Source organism: Strongylocentrotus purpuratus, unplaced genomic scaffold (genome assembly GCF_000002235.5).
Source record: "Strongylocentrotus purpuratus isolate Spur 01 unplaced genomic scaffold, Spur_5.0 spur5_scaffold_5, whole genome shotgun sequence".
Classification (NCBI taxonomy): Eukaryota; Metazoa; Echinodermata; class Echinoidea; order Camarodonta; family Strongylocentrotidae; genus Strongylocentrotus; species Strongylocentrotus purpuratus.
The window spans coordinates 30,302,187-30,312,229 of record NW_022145611.1 but is presented as its reverse complement, the minus strand read 5'-3'; positions in this window follow the sequence as shown (position 1 = coordinate 30,312,229).

Below are 10,043 nucleotides of genomic sequence, written 5' to 3'. Positions count from 1 at the left end.
GAACTCAGAAGGTGATCATCAATGACACCAACTCGGAATCATTTCCCCTCATCTGCGGCGTTCCTCAGGGTTCCGTGGTCGGCCCCCTCCTGTTTATTCTTTACACCAGCCCTCTCTCAAATGTTATTAACCTTCATCAGAATATTCAACACACTATGTATGCAGACGACACCCAGATTTATGTAACTCTTCACCCAAACAGCAGGACAGTAGCCGCGAACAAACTCACCAGTTGCCTCAATGAAATCAAAACCTGGTCTTTTCAAAACTGTCTCTGCCTTAATGATTCAAAATCTGAAATGATTCATATTACTTCTAAATTTCGGAACTCAGACCCCTTTCCTGATCTTGTTATGAGTGATGGCTCTCTCAGTTGTTGTGCTTCTGTGCGTGACCTTGGTTTAAATATTGACAGCAATCTTACTTTCAAACAACACATTAGTAATATTTGTAAGTCTGCTTCCTTTGGTATATATAAGATCAGTAGAATCAGGAGGCTACTTGACCGACCCACAACTTCAAAATTAGTCCATGCTTTTGTCTCGACCCATATCGATTACTGTAATTCTTCTCTTTCTGGCCTCCCTCAGTCACATCTAGTCCCACTTCAAAGGGTACAGAATAGCGCTGCTCGGCTTGTGACTCTCTCGCGTAAATCAGAGCACATAACTCCAATATTGAACTCACTACATTGGCTTAAAATTCACCACCGCATATCCTTCAAAATTCTTCTCCTGTGCTACAAAGCTATCAATGGCTTAGCCCCCTCTTACCTTTCCGATCTCATATCCTTACGTTCCCGTACGTCGTCACGAACACTTCGTTCATCTTCCACATTACTGTTAACACCTGGACCCCGCACTAACACCCGGTATGGTGACCGCGCCTTTTCAGTTATTGCCCCCGCTCTCTGGAACAAACTGCCCGCCTTTATTCACTGCGCCCCCTCTGTATCTCAATTCAAATCTCTACTCAAAACCTATCTTTTCAAATTGTAAATTGCAGTTGTGCGTCGGTCAATGGAGGTGCGCACCATATTTGTCTTTATTTAGTTGATTGCCACTGTTTTTCTTACCTTATCTATGTTACTTTTGTATTTTTGCTTTTTCTTCTAATTTAATTCTACGGGTTATAGTCTTCTCTTAATCAGAACACTGTGCGCTTAGAAACATCAGTATTAAGCGCCTAATAAATGTTATGTATTATTATTATTATTAAATAGATCACACACAATCACAGGTCACCGACTCTTCTTTTGTCTGCAACACCTCTCTTTGTTTTCATCCTGAATTGACAAGAGAGAAGAAAGCAACATCTACTACATGTATTTTCATCCTCACTTCGGCAAACTTTCTCAAAGTTACTCCTGCAGTCAACACGTTAATAAGGGAACGCCGAAGTTGTTTCCTACATTTCTCTTGGAACAAAATATATTCATCTCACTTTAATTTATCATGATTCTGTGTCTGAATCGTCTACCTTGACTTTTGCCACTTCTTTATCTTCATCATCTTCCTGCTGGTTTGTGAAGGTCTTTAATTTGTACATGTTAGTGCATTTCAATTGGTTCACGAGGCAGGAAGTTTGCAGGCACGGGCACAGTACACTTGCAGGACATCAATTGTAACACAGATTCCGGTGCTGTGCTATCTATTCTATGGACAGATTGCCGTTGCCATCTGTGTTCTACCCACAGGTCGTTGGATCTTTGACTACGGGTTAACTCACAAGGCAGCGTCGCCATATTGCAGCCGGTACAGTGAGTTCACCCGAAGAACATGCATGCGCAAAGAGTCTTTGCTTGGAGGTAGCTGGCTGGATTCTACCTCTCCTCCTTTTGCAAAGAAGAGGTGGTAGCGGAGTTCATTGATCCAGTCTCATCAGATTGTGGATGTAAATGCATACATTTCGACACACAAACTCTTGTTTCTTTTCTATTAGGGTTGTTGAAACATCCCATTCTTCACCAACATGCTTAAAGTCAGGAGCTTAAGTGCAACCAGCTTTCCACGTCCTGCAAACGCAATATGTCGCAGCCAGTAAAGGCAGGCGTTAGAGCTTAGCAGACATCTTCACCCAAAAAGCTTGCAGTTTGCAAACATAAATGTACCCGATGCGGTTCTTTGTCCAGCCAGACTTCTCAGAAAGCATGTCAGTTTCTTGCTACAGTAGCTGTCCCATTGCGCCGGATAAGCCTACCGTGTGCCACCGTGTGGTAAATTGTGTGTGGTCGATGGAAAACGATGAGGGCACACCGCGGGGCTTTGAGTGATCGGTGAACATGCACGGTAAAGGCCTGTTAGTGGCCACAGAGACCAGCCGAGAACCTGCAAAAGTTCAGCAAAAGTTATGGGCATGCCCAGAACTTTCGCCGTGTGGGCACAAGCGGAGGCACACAGTGAGAACCCGGTATGAGGACTATAAAGAGGACGGTATAAGGACGGTGGGCTGGTACGAGGCAATCATGGACCCGTTCGTGGGGCAGTGAGAACGGTGACGTGACGATGTGACATATTTTGTCCAACGGGCTGTTACTGTATACCAGCCTGGTGTGCACAGCCCCCTCCCCAGTTTCGAAGTACCCCAGAAGTGCCCCTTTGTACATAGGAAAATTGCCCCTTTTACTTTGACATGTGCACCTATTACTTTATTAAAGTGCCCCTTTGTAGGTGCCTTTTTTGTTCCCCCCCCCCCTCTAATTTGTTCGTCGCTCTGCCGCCCCTGCTTCCATGTGTAGGCATTATGAAGAATTATGAAGATTTATGATGAATTGTTGAGAAGAACAATGAGGACGTCTGTGAACTTGAGAACAGAAGTGTGACCGGTAGCTAGGGTGAGTGTCCAGCTTTCATATACCGTGTGTGACGTCTCCATGCAAGGCCAAGCGAATGTTCAGCGAATGGCCCTTATGGTTGCGTTCCGGGTGGTAAGCAGCCGGTACCCACCCGGTGGGGCTCTGGTGAGACCCGGCGAGGGAAAGGCCAACACGGTGACACTAGCTGGCACGAGCACGCTGTAAGTAGGGACCAGTATGCATACGGAATGGAAACGATGAGGGCACAGTGGAAAAATGTAACACCATGGGACAGCACGATAATATAGACACAGATTACCAGCACATCTGTGTCTTCGGCTGTGGTTACTATGGATCTGTATCCATCCTCCGCAGCATGCCATGCATGAAGAAGCATTCGTGTGTCATCTTCCTCTTGTGTTGTCTTCAGAGTTATGATTTCTTCATAGTGCTTCTCCACTTGTGACATAAAGTTACTTATCATGAAGCTTCTCCCTCTCTGCAGGCTGCTTCCACTGATCGACCAAAAATTTAATCTAGGCTTATTTTTATTTTCAGGGTTTTTTCAGAATTTTTTCCGCTGCAAAATGTTGTGACAAGGTGCAATGTTCTTCCACTGTGTTTAAGCGGTGGAACCTCTGTTGTATTTCTCAGCATTCTTGATGGACTCATCACTGTAGACATCGAACACGATATCAGTCCTGGCACTATCAGTGCCTTCGTGCAGAGCTATCGTCAGTGCAGCATCTGTTAGATGTGCGAATGACTTGCCATCCCCTTTGAGTCTATGTACAAGGCTCATTCTATCAATGATACAAAATGAAGACTTCGGAGTGAGATCTGCTGGTGACACAATTTTCTCCAGCTCTGTTTGTCTTGCGCAGAGAGCAATGCTGTTGCCAGTTACCACGGTATTGGTCCGAGTGGGCGTGCTAGAACCTCTCTAATAGATAGCGCTCTGCTGTGAGCAATGATGATCATGCATGCGCCCAAAGAGGTTTCGGTCTGCCTTCACGATTACCTGATTCCCTTTAGCTTTGTAACCAGCCTGCTTTTTATTGATGTTCTTCTTCTTATCGAGTTACTACACAAGTCCCGTCCAGTGGTCCACACAGGCTTTGGCACGGCAATTAACGGCTTCCAGGTCATCTTGGGTGCATGGCTCTGGCAGGAGTGGGCAGACTAGCAGGTGTTCCATTGTCTGTTCCTGGCCGCATTCACATGCCGTTTGTTCGTCTCCTAGACCCCACCTCTGCATTAGGACTCTGCATCGACCGTAGCCAGTTCTTAGGCGGTTGAGGCTAAGCCAGGTAGGCCAAGTCTCACTGGAGCCGGTTGCGAGGGATTCCTTCGGGCTGAGGGAGAGTTTATGTGGAGTGGTCTGAAGGTGGTTAGACCACAAAGTCATCCTTTGGTTGTGAGGGCTAGTATTAAGAGGCTCTACCGAGTGCAGAAAGCTGTGTCTGGATTTGAGCTGCTTGCCCACTGGCTGTTGTTCGAAGAGTGAGTGGAGTGGATTGTTGGGACAAGACCAACCTTCTGACGTGTGGAGGGGCAATACCGCAGAGCAGGTAGATGTCTTCTACTTTAGTTGGCCTATAAGGCATCCAGTGATCGCTCTGCAAGATGAATTTAGAGCTGGGTCAATCTTGGGTGCATGGGCCGACCTACTCCATACTGGTGATGCATACTCCGCAGCAGAGAAGCAAAGCGCGAGGGCTGTCGTCCGGATTGTTCTGGCATCAGTCCCCCAGTTGGTATTGGCTAGCTTCTTGAGGATGCTGTTGCGGGCTCCAACTTTTGCCTTTGTGTTGGCAATGTGGTTCTTGTAGGTAAGGGAGCGATCGAGTGTGACGCCTACGTAGACTGGGCTGGGAGTGTGCTACAGCCTTTTCCCATACCAGCTTATCCTTAGTTGATGGTTGGCATCCCTGTTTTTGAGGTGGAATGCGCTTATCTGAGTTTTATCAGGGTTAGCTCTCAGGTGGTTGGTCGCATAGTAAGGGATGAGACCGGCCAGGGCATCACTGAGGGACTCCTCCAACTTCACAAAAGATTGGTTCTAGGTGGCGATGCAGAGATCATCGGCGTAGAGGAAGCTCCTGGTGTTTGGGTGGATCGGTTGGTCATTCGTGTACACGTTAAAGAGTAACGGTGCAAGCACACTTCCTTGTGGTAGGCCATTTTTCTGTCTGCGCCATCTGCTGCGATTCCCATTGAGAACCAATTATTGATTATTGATGTTGAGGAAGGTCTTCAGGCTCTCTTTTTTTCATCTTGTCATGAAAGTTTACCATGGGTTGCTCTTTTTCCAAACAATCTTTTCGGTATGCTTCTTTTCCAACTTTGTGAACTTTCAGCAGGTCTTTGGCACTATCTTGTGGGGCCGGGATACAGTAGACAAGTTGACAGGTCCGGATGATTGAAGTGCTGTAAACTGTTTCTGCTGACCATGTCTCTCAACTCCCTCAAATAATATGAACTCCTGACCTTCTGTACTCAGATGTCAGCTCCTGGTTTTAGGCTGAACCTTTTGTCCCCCCACCCCAGTGGTCTGTGTGTCCTTGTTGATGGTTTCTTCAATTTTCTGGTCGACTGGGATTCTGCCAAAGACGTCCTACCAAGTTGTACAGAAAATCTCTGGCCCTGCATGAATTGTTCATGCACATCTGGGTGATCAATTGGCCAGCCGGGACATTTGTACATAATAACTATAGTAGGGAAGAAAGCGTGCTTAGTTCAGTTTGTCGTCGGCGAAGCACCAGGGAATCATTGCACGAATGAAAGCGAGGTGCAGCACCCATGCAGACACCCTCTCTAGATGCCCTAACCAGACCTAGCATAACCTCGACGATGTCCACATACATCCAGAAGGCCAAGAGGGTCCCATTCTCCCGTATCAGGTAATCAAGGTAGACATCAAACAGCTTAAAGATATGGGCTCAAGAACTGGTTCTCAATCATCTCACAGCCAGCAGCTTGAGAAACATATTGACATAGGCTGTTCACGACTCTAAGGCTTTCTTTTAGGTGAACCTGGTCATCAGTGTGGTTAGTTTCTAGACAGGGTAGGAAGCCTTTCAACGCCTGTCGCATAAATTATGCCTCGTACAACAACTTGACTGCACAGTTGTACTTGCAGCATTCCATCACTCCAGCTACAGAGCCAATATCAGTGACACCTGACTCTACACATAGGTCCCTCAGTCAAGCATCTTGAAACATCTTCTCAATGGGTGACTACAGTGTGCATATGCCAAGAGATATATATCCCAGGGACTTCACAGTTTTTATACAATAACAAATAAATGGTCATTAATATGATGAATCTGTGCTGGTTCCAACATTGCATACAATCAAATGAAGTTTTCTAGCATCTAATGTAGTCATCACAATGTTATATCTTTCTAAACCCTAAGAAGCAGCTTGTAATATACAGTGGCAGACTACATTTATGGTCATTTTGCTCTGATTTTATGCAAATGTATGAAAAATAGCAGTGATGTCCTATGTTAATGTCCAAAATAATGCTTTAGCTGTGTTCCCTGTGCCTGAAAATCTGGGTATAGACACCAAAATGAACTTTCAACACCTCTCCAATCCCAAGATATAGCCAAAATATGGCATATAGTACCGTACAGGGCATCTTGTTAACTCTAATTCATGTTGCCATGGTAACAATGGGAAGGTACTAAATAGCATATTCTTGGCTTATATGATGTATTAGTCATATAGTTGTTTCTTTAAATTGGAAAGGGACTTTAACTTGTCTTGAAAGGGCGTATTGTCTAATATGTTACTGAAAATACGCCAAAATCCTTGATTTTAGGCCATTCTGGGGTCGTTACTATGGCAACCGTTATAAATGGTAATGTAATTTGCATTTCATTACTTTTCTTTATGGTGAGGTATTCTAAACTTTTAGTCTGTGGACCTGAAAACCTGGATATAGACACCAAAATGACCTTTCAACAGCTCTCCAATGCCAAAATATAGCCAAAATATGGCATATAGTACCGTACAGGGCATCTTGTTAACTCTAATTCATGTTGCCATGGTAACAATGGGAAGGTACTAAATAGCATATTCTTGGCTTATATGATGTATTAGTCATATAGTTGTTTCATTAAATTGGAAAGGGGACTTTAACTTGTCTTGAAAGGGCATATTGTCTAATATGTTACTGAAATTACTCAAAAATCCTTGATTTTAGGCTATTCTGGGGTCGTTACCATGGCAACCGTTATAAATGGTAATGTAATTTGCATTTCATTACTTTCCTTTATGGCGAGGTATTCAAAACTGTACATTTTTACGCATTCAAAAGTGTTTTTATAATTTTTAAATGACTTTAACTGTTTCTTTGAATAATACCGGTTTTAGTGTAGTGTTGCCATGGAAACTGCTGATTATATGACTAAGCTGTACATTCAGAAATGCTATCATAACTTTTTACACGTATATATACCCACCAAACAAAAAAAAAGTACAAAGGTTTTGCCACCTCTGGTGGTACCAATATCTGGTCTGGCCCATGGACTATTATGATCGTGACATCCCGCGTGACATACTGTATAATACTGTATACGTGTAGGCTATACAGTTATACATACATAAACAAAAATAACACATTTCTCATGCATTATGCTGAATTTGAAACAATCACATTTTTTTCTTCTTCTTCTTCTTCCTTTTTTGTCTCTCTTTTTTGGTAATATCAGGGGGGGGGGGTGATTGTACAGTCCATCCCCCCTACTTCAAGCCAGGGGGGATGCATCCCCCCATCCCCCCGGGATTTACGCCCCTGGTTATAACCCTCTCGCGCTCTAATTCGCCCCCCCCCCCCCTTCCCCCCCCCTTCCCCCCCCCCCCCCCTCTCTCTCTCTTTCAGCTTTTCACGTCGATAGACATTCCTAAACATAAACCTGCTATATAACCAAAACTTGGTGGAAGTAGGAGCAGATGTGCTTAAAATAATCAAACATCATAAATCGACATGATCGGTATCAAAAACTCCAAGAGAGATGAAATGAGAAGGAGCCTAATTCGCGTCGATCAACTACAATATTATGAGATTGGAGGTGGCTTGTGTTCCAAGTATGGTACATTGCTATCTATATATTATGCGCATTGCATTGATCTACAGAAACGTATGCAATGCTCGAGGTGCATGCCGGGAAGGCGTATGAAAGATGACGTAATGGTATCGAAATATAAGAAAGGAAAACAACTTCAGTTCAAGACAGTTCAAAATAATGCTGGGAAATGGAAATTAAAATGATACCGTTTTAAAAACCAGTTAGATATGGTTTTTGAACAAGAAGCATGAGATAATTCATTGCTCGGCAATCTGGACTGTATTTGAAACAGAGCATCCAATATTCCTGATATTTAATAGTATACTGTAAATGAAAAATATAACTAAACAAAATAATAATAATGGACCTCTTTACCCAAGGCTGTGTGTCTTTGTCGAGATTGTCGAGGAGGATAGAAGTCCGAGCGGACGAGCGGACGTGCTTTTCAGAAGCTCTCTAGGAGCTTGTAGATTTCTTGTAGAATTTTGCCAATATTGTTAAAAATTGCCTCAATACCGGATATTTTGGGACTGTTTTGCTTCTTTATACTGTTGAACTTTGGATTGAAACTATAGTGGATTCATACAAGCCTATACTTAGGATCAGAGTCAAAAGGTAAGCAAGTCTTGTGGGCTACTAACACATACCGCACCCTTAATACACGGTAGACTGCACACAATTGAATTTCCCGCCCTTTTCAGGCAACCAACCAGGTCATGGCCGGAGTGACAAACACCGGCCAGGGCGAAGAGCCACCTCTTTTACAACCCAATGAAGAAGATGAATTTCGAACTGTAAAATACTCTCGTACGTAGGGAGCAAAAACCGAGAAATAAACGCAGGCGCGAAGGAAGCATTGCAATTGAAAATCTTTCAATGAGAACAGAATCCTCTTCCTCAGAAGACCAAAATACAACCCAGAACCGCCAATCGGAACTCAAAGTCTTAATTACCCCCATAGATAAATCAAAATCGCTAAAGAATGTGAATCCCATTACTATAGCTAGAAATATCCGTGAAGCTTGTCCGAACCCTGTGGAATTTATCAAACCCACAGCCCAAGGTCTCCTTATCAAATGCAAAAACCAGAAACAAGTAAAAGCACTATCTCAAATTAGTAACATAGGAACCACCCCAGTAAAAGTTGCAGAAAAGCAGCAAGTTGTGAGAGGGGTCATATATGGAGTACCTACAGAAATGACAGATGACGAAATTCTCAATGAATTGAAACACCAAGGAGTAATTGATGTAAAAAGAATCATGAAAAGGTCCAAATCAAATGTAAAATCAATTGAAATTGAAGAAAGCAGACCCAATTTTATCCCAATGAGGAGTGTTATTATAGCATTCAACCGTACAAACCTCCCCAGCAACTTAACAATGTGCTATCAACATTTTGAGGTTAAATATATACATTCCCCCCGTTTTGAGGTGCTTTCAATGCCAACGCTACGGCCACGGCATAGCTCAATGCAGAGCAAAGATGAGATGCGTCAGATGCGGGGAAGACCACAAATTTGAGGAATGTAACCGAAAAGAAAGACCGATATGTATAAATTGTGGTGGGAACCATTCAGCAGCCTTTGACGGCTGTCTTGAAGCTAAGAAAGCCAAAAAGATACAAATAGTAAAAGTCAAAAACAATCTTTCATACGCACAAGCTGCAAAAATACAGTCGGAGCAAGAAAAAGCACAGCAGAAACCACAAGCCAACCTCCCTGAATCACATCCCTCCCTCGATGTCAACTCAGATAACCTCCCTCTTCCTCCCCGACCAGTGAGGTCATCCACAGCAATCCGCCCTGAAAACGCCACCCCGCAACTTGATCCCCAGCCCTGGAACACCCCGCTGCAAAAAAACGCACAGAGCAGTAAATTAATAGATAAGGATGGAAAAACTGAAGTAGAACTAGAAGCCCTCCCTCGAGGTAACCTAGTAACATTAATGAGTGATGAGCAAATAATCTCTTTCATTACGCAACTTGTTCTCACTTTTACGGATGGAAAATCCGAGAAGGAGATTTCATCCTTAGTGAAAGTGGCAGCTGAGAGACTGCTCAAACAAAGAGTAAAACATGACGCTAAAGATGTACTGGTATAGCATAGTAATGATGATGACAGCGCTAACCATATTACAATGGAACGCGCAGGGACTTCTTAATCACGGTCCT